The 8465-nt window shown below is 32.8% G+C and overlaps 1 pseudogene; it reads left to right on the top strand.

Moving 5' to 3' along the window:
- The first annotated feature begins 5453 nt into the window (after nt 1–5453).
- On the top strand, nt 5454–8231 carry LOC114740328 (MDIS1-interacting receptor like kinase 2-like; annotated as a pseudogene).
- The last annotated feature ends 234 nt before the right edge of the window (nt 8232–8465 follow it).

Genomic DNA, 8465 nt, shown 5'->3' with positions numbered 1-8465 from the left:
TCCTCTTGAATGTAATCAACATCTAATTCAATACATATAGGAAAATTCTCTTTTAGACATTTTGACAAACACTTTTTATGTATTAATTTTCAAACAAGTTAGTTAATAAGGATTTCAAACTTCAAATCCATTACCCAATCAATGTAAACAAATTTCAACTTATCTAAATGCAATTTTTTCATTAATAATTTAATATATACCCAATCCTTAATCTAAATTCAATACATATAGAAAACTATCTAAATGCAATCCCTCTTAGGTATTTTGACAAACACCTTGTATGCATTATTTTTCTAACAAGTATTAACAAGGTTGAAATCTTTAAATTTTCTACCCAATCAATATATAAAAATTTAAAATTATCTAAACACAATTCTTCAATAAAAATTTAAATAGCAACCTTAGAAACCAATTCAAAATTCCTCAAGCTACACAAACCCACGTACAACATACTAAACCCACAATGCAACCGTTGAATGAACTTACCTTCACTGTTCTGGCTTGCCTTCGAATCAAAGAGTATCACAACTTGGAGAGAGGAGGAGGACAGTGAGCTGCTGTGTGTGTGAACTTCACTGCTTCAGCCTTGGTAATCGACGGCGAGCTGCTGCAACACGAAAAAATCAAGCTGATGTAGAACACGCGACAGCAATGGAGGGAGGGCTACGGCCTTGAGAGAGCTGAAATCAGAGGGAGAGTCTTAGAGTAACTCACGGCTGCTGCAAGTAGAAGACGAAAATGAGAGGGAGAGAGCGAAAAATCAGAGTTGCCGCACGCGATAGCTGCAGGCTGGAGGTTCGTAGTACTGATGATATGAAGCTGATGATGCGCTGCGGGCAAATTTTTTTAAAATAAAGCCACTTCACGTCTGTTTATTTGAAAACAGACGTGAAGTAATGTCTGTTGCTCCTAAACAGACGTGAACTAACGTCTGTTGTTTCATAACATACGTTACTTCATGTCTGTTTTGTGTTAACAGACGTGAATTAACGTCTGTTTAGGAACAACAGACGTTACTTCATGTCTGTTTTGTGTAAGCAGACGTGAATTAACATCTATTTTGTTTAAAACAGACATGAAGTAATGTCTGTTGTTCCTAAACAGATGGGATCACTAATATTTCTCTTCTGTTTTTTAGAATAGACATAAATGAGAGAGGTAAATAACAAATTTTGTTGTAGTGAATTGAATACAATTTTCCCTTTATAAATGACTGTATAGACAATGTAATCTAGGTTAGATTTTCAAAGGAAAAATAACATCAGCATTTTCCTAAACAAATATACTTATCCAATATTATTTTATTGAAAATCATATTCTTTTATGTATTAATGAAAAAAGGGGGTTTTGAGTAATTAATCATTGCTGCTAAAGCATTCCCACTAGAAAAGGCATATTTTCATTATTTATATTATTTTTTCCCCAACTTGTGCCAGCCAATTCAATTAAGATAACCTATAATTAATTCCTCATTAGCAATGGAATTATTATAATCTAAAAAAAATGCCGTCTAACTAATACATTATATACACATGAGAAAGGGTGATGAAAAGTGAAAACTAGATTGGTGATTAACCCAATTGAACTAATAATTGAAAGGTCAGTTGGTAATTGAGAAATCAAATCATAATTAAAATATGGAAAAAATTTACCCATAATCTTTAAAAGAGCAATTTTTAAAGAAAAAGTATAATCATAAATAAACAAAAATTCATATATAAATCACATATAATTTAGCAAAATTTTTTTAATTAAAGTATAAATCCAAAGGACCATTATTTTTTTATTTGTTTCTTTTGAACTCAAAATACCATCACCTTAGGCTCAATACGAGGGGAAAAACAATGTAAAATACAATTTACTTATTCAAAACTTTTGGTATGACCGATAAATCCAAGTTAAGTTTTAATTTGATACATGGCATTAAAGAATTTCATAAGCCCTGTTTGTTTCTGTTTTTTTATTTTTTCAAAAAGATTTATAAAATCATTTTTTAAAACAAGTTTTGAAAACAAAAAAATCTATTTAGATAATTGCTCTGAAAAATTATATTTGAAAATAGGCACATTGAGATTGGAGGGTGAAACTTCAATGAAAACTCATATTCTCAAGTGAAGAAAACGCTGCTAGTGAAAAGAAAAAAAAGAGTTTCTCAATTTTTTTGAATAAAAAATAAGAAAACAATTAAAAAATTGTTTTCGTTTTTAATTTTAAAAAAAAAATTGTATTTTTATTTTAAAAACATTTAACTGAAAAAAATTATTAAACAAGTTTTTTTATTTTTAAAAACAAAAAATTGTTTTAAACAAAAACGAGGCCATAGTTTTTTATTTGTCGTTTTCCAAATTTAGATCTCACTAATTTATTGACGGGGAGCTGTAAAGCATGCTGCCTCGTTTTATTCTCTGCTTTCCTTTTCAATATCAGCAAGGGGCACGCGCATATCCTAATGATAAGTATAATACTTTTTCTAAAGGTGATTGTAATATTAATATGAACAAAAATTAAAAAATAGAAGAAAAATTACCATCGTTTTTTTGTTAAAAAAAATTTAATCCATGCTGTTTACTATTTTAGAATGGGATCTCTCTGTTTTTTTTTCCTTTTTTAAATTTTATCATTAAATTAGGTTTTCTTTTGAACAAATGCCAGGTTGAAATCGATTTAAAAAGAACGGGGTCACACCAAGTCTTCCATAAAAGTGACATGAAACCTTTTCACTCAAGAATACGGAAGGTTACCATGGGAAGCAATTTTTTTAAGACAAGAATACCCCTGTGACTCTTCCAAATTTATCGATTAATGCCATAGGGGTAGTTACGCCTTTTCCCATTTTTGGCTTTCTTCTTACCTTTTCCATTCGGTCATACCAAACAAGCTCCACTAATCATTCTCCGTTTCTTTCTTTTCATACCAAGTTTACTTATCATGATGTGATATAGAAAATGCAATTTTATTTTATTTTCTCTTGTTTCATTTTTTAAGTTACAAAAAGAGGACGTCATATAAAAAGATAATTGCTCCCCTTAGTCCTAAACGCAAGATCTAATTGGGCTGTATGCTTTGATTTTAAATAGAAGACCGTAATTCGTTTTGTCTATAAAATTTATAAAGTTTTTTCAAGTTATTTCTATTGATTGTCTTTGTACACAAAAAAAATTTTCACGAATAGGATAATGATCAAATAAGTATTTTAAAAAATTAACATACATTTATTGTGAATAATTACTTAATTAATTTTTTTAATATTCATAAATTAGTTATCTAACTCTTATATTTAAAATTAAAGAGATCACAATATCATCAAACTTCAAACCAACAACAACAGCGTATCATTACAAATTACAAATAATATTATAAAGGGTGTGAATGGTGGGTTTATAAGCCAATCTTGGAGGCTCATCCCCCACTGGAAGACTTGGAAAGCCAATTCACCACTTTTTTCATGAAACACGAGACCCAAAAGTGATAGAAATTCTCAATGGACATGACCAATCTTTACCTTTATGTTTGGTATATGAGGAAAATGGAGGAGTGGGGAGTGGAGAAAAATTTTCTGTGAGCTTGATTTAAAAAATTAGAAAAACGAGATTTTAAAATTTTAATAAAGAGAATGTAAAATAAAAACATAAAAGACCTTAATTAAACTTTTAATTCCACTCCTTTAATTTTTTAATAAATTATATATCGCATCGAAGTCCTTGTGTAATCATCAAGCAACGGTGGACAAATCCCATTATTCCTTAAAATCCTCAAAGTCATGAACATGATTACTATCAGAAATTTTATCTAGGCAACGTAGATATGGGGCCACAGGTCTGTCCAAGAGTCTATATATATATATATATATATATATATATATATAGACCTGCCACTCCCCATGGTCCTCACAGATTTGTATTGGGTGCTCATCAGTTTTGATGAGCACCCAATGCTCATCAGATATGGACTGTCCAGGTCTGATCTGGACTGTCCAGGTTTAATTTTAATTTTAATTTTAATTTTTTAAAATAATTATTTTAATAGGTATATGATAAAAAATGAAAATAATCTCTTAACTATAATTCTTTAAAAATATAATTTTTTTCTATTTTTAAATAATTATTTAAAAATATTAAATCTGGACCGTCCAGATTAGATCTGGACAGTCAGATTATCATCAGGTGATGAGCACTGAATGCGGACCTGATCCCCACTTTCCAGCAACACAAGCATGACATCCATCTCACTGTTATTTACTTTTGTTTTCGCACATAATAGGGTTTAAGATTTAAAATGTTTAATTAGTATAAAAATCAATATTTTGAAAGGTTCGATCATTTTGGTCGTACATTATTATGATGCCTTTTTTGGGGGACCATAAATTATCCAACAAATCAATTTCATCGTCGTCGTTTTCTTGAATGCCCATTCCTCCCTTCCTTTTTCTAAAAAATACTTATTCTCCGCACGCTCTTGAGGAGCTAACGAGCAAGTTTGAAATATAAAATTGCACAAAAATGACACACTATATTTTATCTGACACTTAAAAAATATTATGGCCGCAACGTTTTAAATTTTTAATCATAGTACTTGAAAGGAGGAAAAAAGACTTATATATATATAATCCTAATCTCTCTATCACACACCTACTATACTTATGATAAAAATTGGAAGAAAAAAGCTCTGAGCATCATTATCGAGCTCCATTATATTGACGCATTTCCAAGTTGATATTCTCTGAGATCTTGATGTATAATTTTGACCAATCGATAATAAAATAAAAGCAATATATTTAGAAATATAATTATTGCCTGCAAGGGCCATCCATTTATAGGATAAGAAGTTCTCTGTATGATCATCAACTTGTTCGTCCCAGGCTTCACACATACGTACCCATCATTCACAGAAACTTGTTCACTTCAATAATTTACCAAAACAATCACCATGTCTGAAAGTTATGAGTACTCCGCTAAGCTTCTATCATTTCGGTGTATCGTCTTCTCCATATTCTTCTTTCTTGTTGCTTCCTTTACATTTTCTGTTTCTGCTGCCATTGAAGATGGTGAAGCAAAAGCTCTGTTGAACTGGAAAGCCAGCCTTACTGAGCAAAGCCAAGCAACGTTGTCTTCGTGGAATAATGGCACTAATCTTTGCAGAACCTGGAAGGGAATTTCATGTGATGAAGAATTCATGTCTGTGATCAATATAAGTCTGTCAAATCTTAGCCTACAAGGTACACTTCACAATCTCAGCTTTGCTTTGTTTCCTAGTCTGCAGTATTTTGACCTGGGTTACAACCAATTTTATGGAAACATTCCCCAAGAGATTGGCAACTTGTCCAATATTTTGAGGTTCAATTTGTCTGAAAATCCTTCAATTACTGGTCCCATTCCTAAAGAAGTAGGAGCTTTGAGCACTCTCAGTGTTCTTGATCTTAGTGCATGTAAGCTTACAGATAGAATTCCCAATGAAATTGGGAACTTGATGAACCTGACGAATCTGGTGCTTGGTCAAAATTCTCTTTCTGGTTCCATTCCAGAAGAGATTGGAATGTTGAGCAATCTTTTGCAACTTGATTTGTCAAATAACTCAATGTTATCTGGTAGAATCCCATCATCAATTGGAAACTTGAACAGGTTACAAGAACTTTATATCGTTTCTTGCAATCTCTCTGGTCCTATACCAAATGAAATTGGAAAACTCGATTCTCTCGCAACAATTAATTTAGAAAGCAATAAACTTTACGGGCCAATCCCTCCCTCTATGGGGAACTTGATAGGTCTCGAGGAGTTGGTCTTGTCAAATAACAAGCTTTTTGGTTCAATTCCTCAATCCATTGGAAACCTGATCAACTTACAAGAAATCTATTTAGAAGATAACAATCTTTCAGGATCGATTCCTTCCACTATAGGAAACATGACAAAGCTCAACACTCTAGTATTGATGGGGAATAATCTTAGTGGTAGCCTTCCATCGGAAATGAATAACATAAGTTGGTATAATCTACAACTGGGTGATAATCATTTCCATGGCCATTTGCCTGAACAGATTTGTCAGGGCGGGACGTTAATTAGGTTTGTTGCTCAACATAACCAGCTCACTGGTCCTATTCCAACTAGTTTGAAGAATTGTTCTAGTCTAAGAAGACTCAGGCTTCAGGGTAACCAACTAGTTGATAATGTAACAAATGCTTTTGGAGTATATCCTGATTTGGACTTCATTGATCTAAGTGGAAATCAATTGTATGGCCACCTTTCATCCAGTTGGGGGAAGTGTCAAAATCTCAGGCAATTATATATTAGTAATAACAAGCTTTCTGGTGATATACCACCACAACTAGGGGAGGCAGCTAAGCTTGGTGAACTTGAGTTGTCTTCAAATTATTTGTCTGGACAAACAAAAAAAAACTAGGGAAGTTGATAATGTTGGAAAAACTCTCTTTGAACCACAATAACTTCTCTGGTAATGTCCCTTTGGATATAAGATCACTTAATCGGCTTCAAACTTTGGAGTTGGTGGCAAATAAATTTAATAGCTCAATCACTAGAGAGCTTGGGGAACTTAAAAGCTTAAGGATCTTGAACTTGAGCAGAAACAAATTTGACAAAAGCATTCCCCTTGAGTTTGGTGACCTCCGAGGGCTTGAACAGCTCGATCTTAGTGACAATTTGCTAATTGGAAAAATACCGTCTAGACTTGGAATGTTACCCAATTTGAAAGTGTTGAACCTCTCACATAATGATCTCACTGGCACCATTCCTTTTGGTTTTAGTGGATCAATGTCAACTTTGATTAATGTTGACCTATCAAACAATCAATTAGAAGGCCCTGTTCCAAACAAACCAGCCTTTCGAACATTTGAAGGATTGAGGAATAATAAAGGTTTGTGTGGTAATGTCACTAGCTTACATCTTTGTGGTAATTCGCAATTTGTCGTAAGAGCAAAATCTTTTTGAAGATATTCCTCCCATTGGCCTATTACTACTGTAGGATTTTGCTCTCTTTGTATCCATTATACACTATCATAGATGAACTTTTTGTCTTTATATCCTACATGAAAGAAAAGCAAAAACAAAGATGAAGAGCACAATCTCAAGACATTTATTTTGTATGGAGTTCCAACAGAGAAATATTGTATGAAAATATCATCGAAGCCACAATGAACTTTGATGATAGATATCTCATTGGAAAGGCGGCCAAGGAAGTGTTTATAAGGCTGAGTTGCCTACAGGTGATATTGTTGCTGTTAAAAGACTTCATTCCTTACCAAGTGGGGAGATCTCCAACAAGAAAGCTTTTACAAGTGAGATTCGAGCTTTGACAGAAATCAAACATCGTAACATTGTGAAGTTGTATGGGTTTTGTTCCAATTCACGATTTTCCTTTCTGGTTTATGAGTTCTTGGAAGGTGGTAGCTTAGACAACATACTAAAGGATGAAGAACAAGCCACTAAACTTGATTGGAAAAAGAGAGTGAATGTTGTTAAAGATGTTGCTAGTGCTTTATTCCACATGCATCATGGCTGTTCATTTCCTATTATTCATCGTGACATATCAAGCAAGAATGTACTTCTAACTTCAGAATATGAAGAAGCTCACCTCATTGACTTTGGAACAGCCAAGTTTCTAAATCCTAACTCAAACAATATGACCACATTTGTTGGCACCTTTGGGTACACTGCACCAGGTAAGACTAATTTCTTCTTTTCGTTTCTCCTAAAGTACTTTATACTCTTTGTTATATTAAGGTTGTAACATTAAAACTATTGTAGAGATTGCTTATGTTATGGAAGCAAACGAGAAATGTGATGTTTACAGCTTTGGAGTGTTGACTTTGGAGATCATTATGGGAATGCATCCAGGAGAGCTTATTTCATCTTTGATGGAGAAATCAACAACATATGATTTGCTATTAAAGGATGTGCTAGACCCACGACTTTCACCACCTAGAAAATCAATCATTGATGAGCTTATTGCAGTTGCAAAAATAGCATTTTCTTGTTTGAATGAGGATCCTCGTTCTCGTCCAACAATGGAACAAGTATCTACGGAGCTTGAACGGCAACCAAAGTCTCACATGGAAGAACCATTAGTCAGCATCACAATTGGACAACTAATGAACGGCTAAACTCGTCAATTAGTTGACATGTTGATGAACATAATTAATTGTAAGCTCTCAAAGATCATATGTACCATAGGTATGATCAGTTATGTTGCTTGAATTAAGTGAATGTTTGCTTTGAGCATTATATTTTTCACCTTTATAGAATATATAATAGGTGACAATATTTAACACTACCAAATGTTTTACCCTAAAATTCGTGAGACATCTTAAAAATTTTAAAATGTTACGCTTTACTTAAAGTGATAATATATAATCACTAACGTTATTAACCAGCGGGCACTAATGTTCATTGTTCCAACAAAGTTAGCAATGTGTTAGGTAAATAGAATCAAATACCTTAATTTATCAATTATTTTTC

This window comes from Neltuma alba, unplaced genomic scaffold, assembly GCF_004799145.2.
Source record: "Neltuma alba isolate B1F8T4 unplaced genomic scaffold, ASM479914v2 tig00003113_pilon, whole genome shotgun sequence".
NCBI lineage: Eukaryota > Viridiplantae > Streptophyta > Magnoliopsida > Fabales > Fabaceae > Neltuma > Neltuma alba.
The sequence above is the reverse complement of the archived record's forward strand: the minus strand, read 5'-3'. Positions and strand labels throughout refer to the sequence as shown.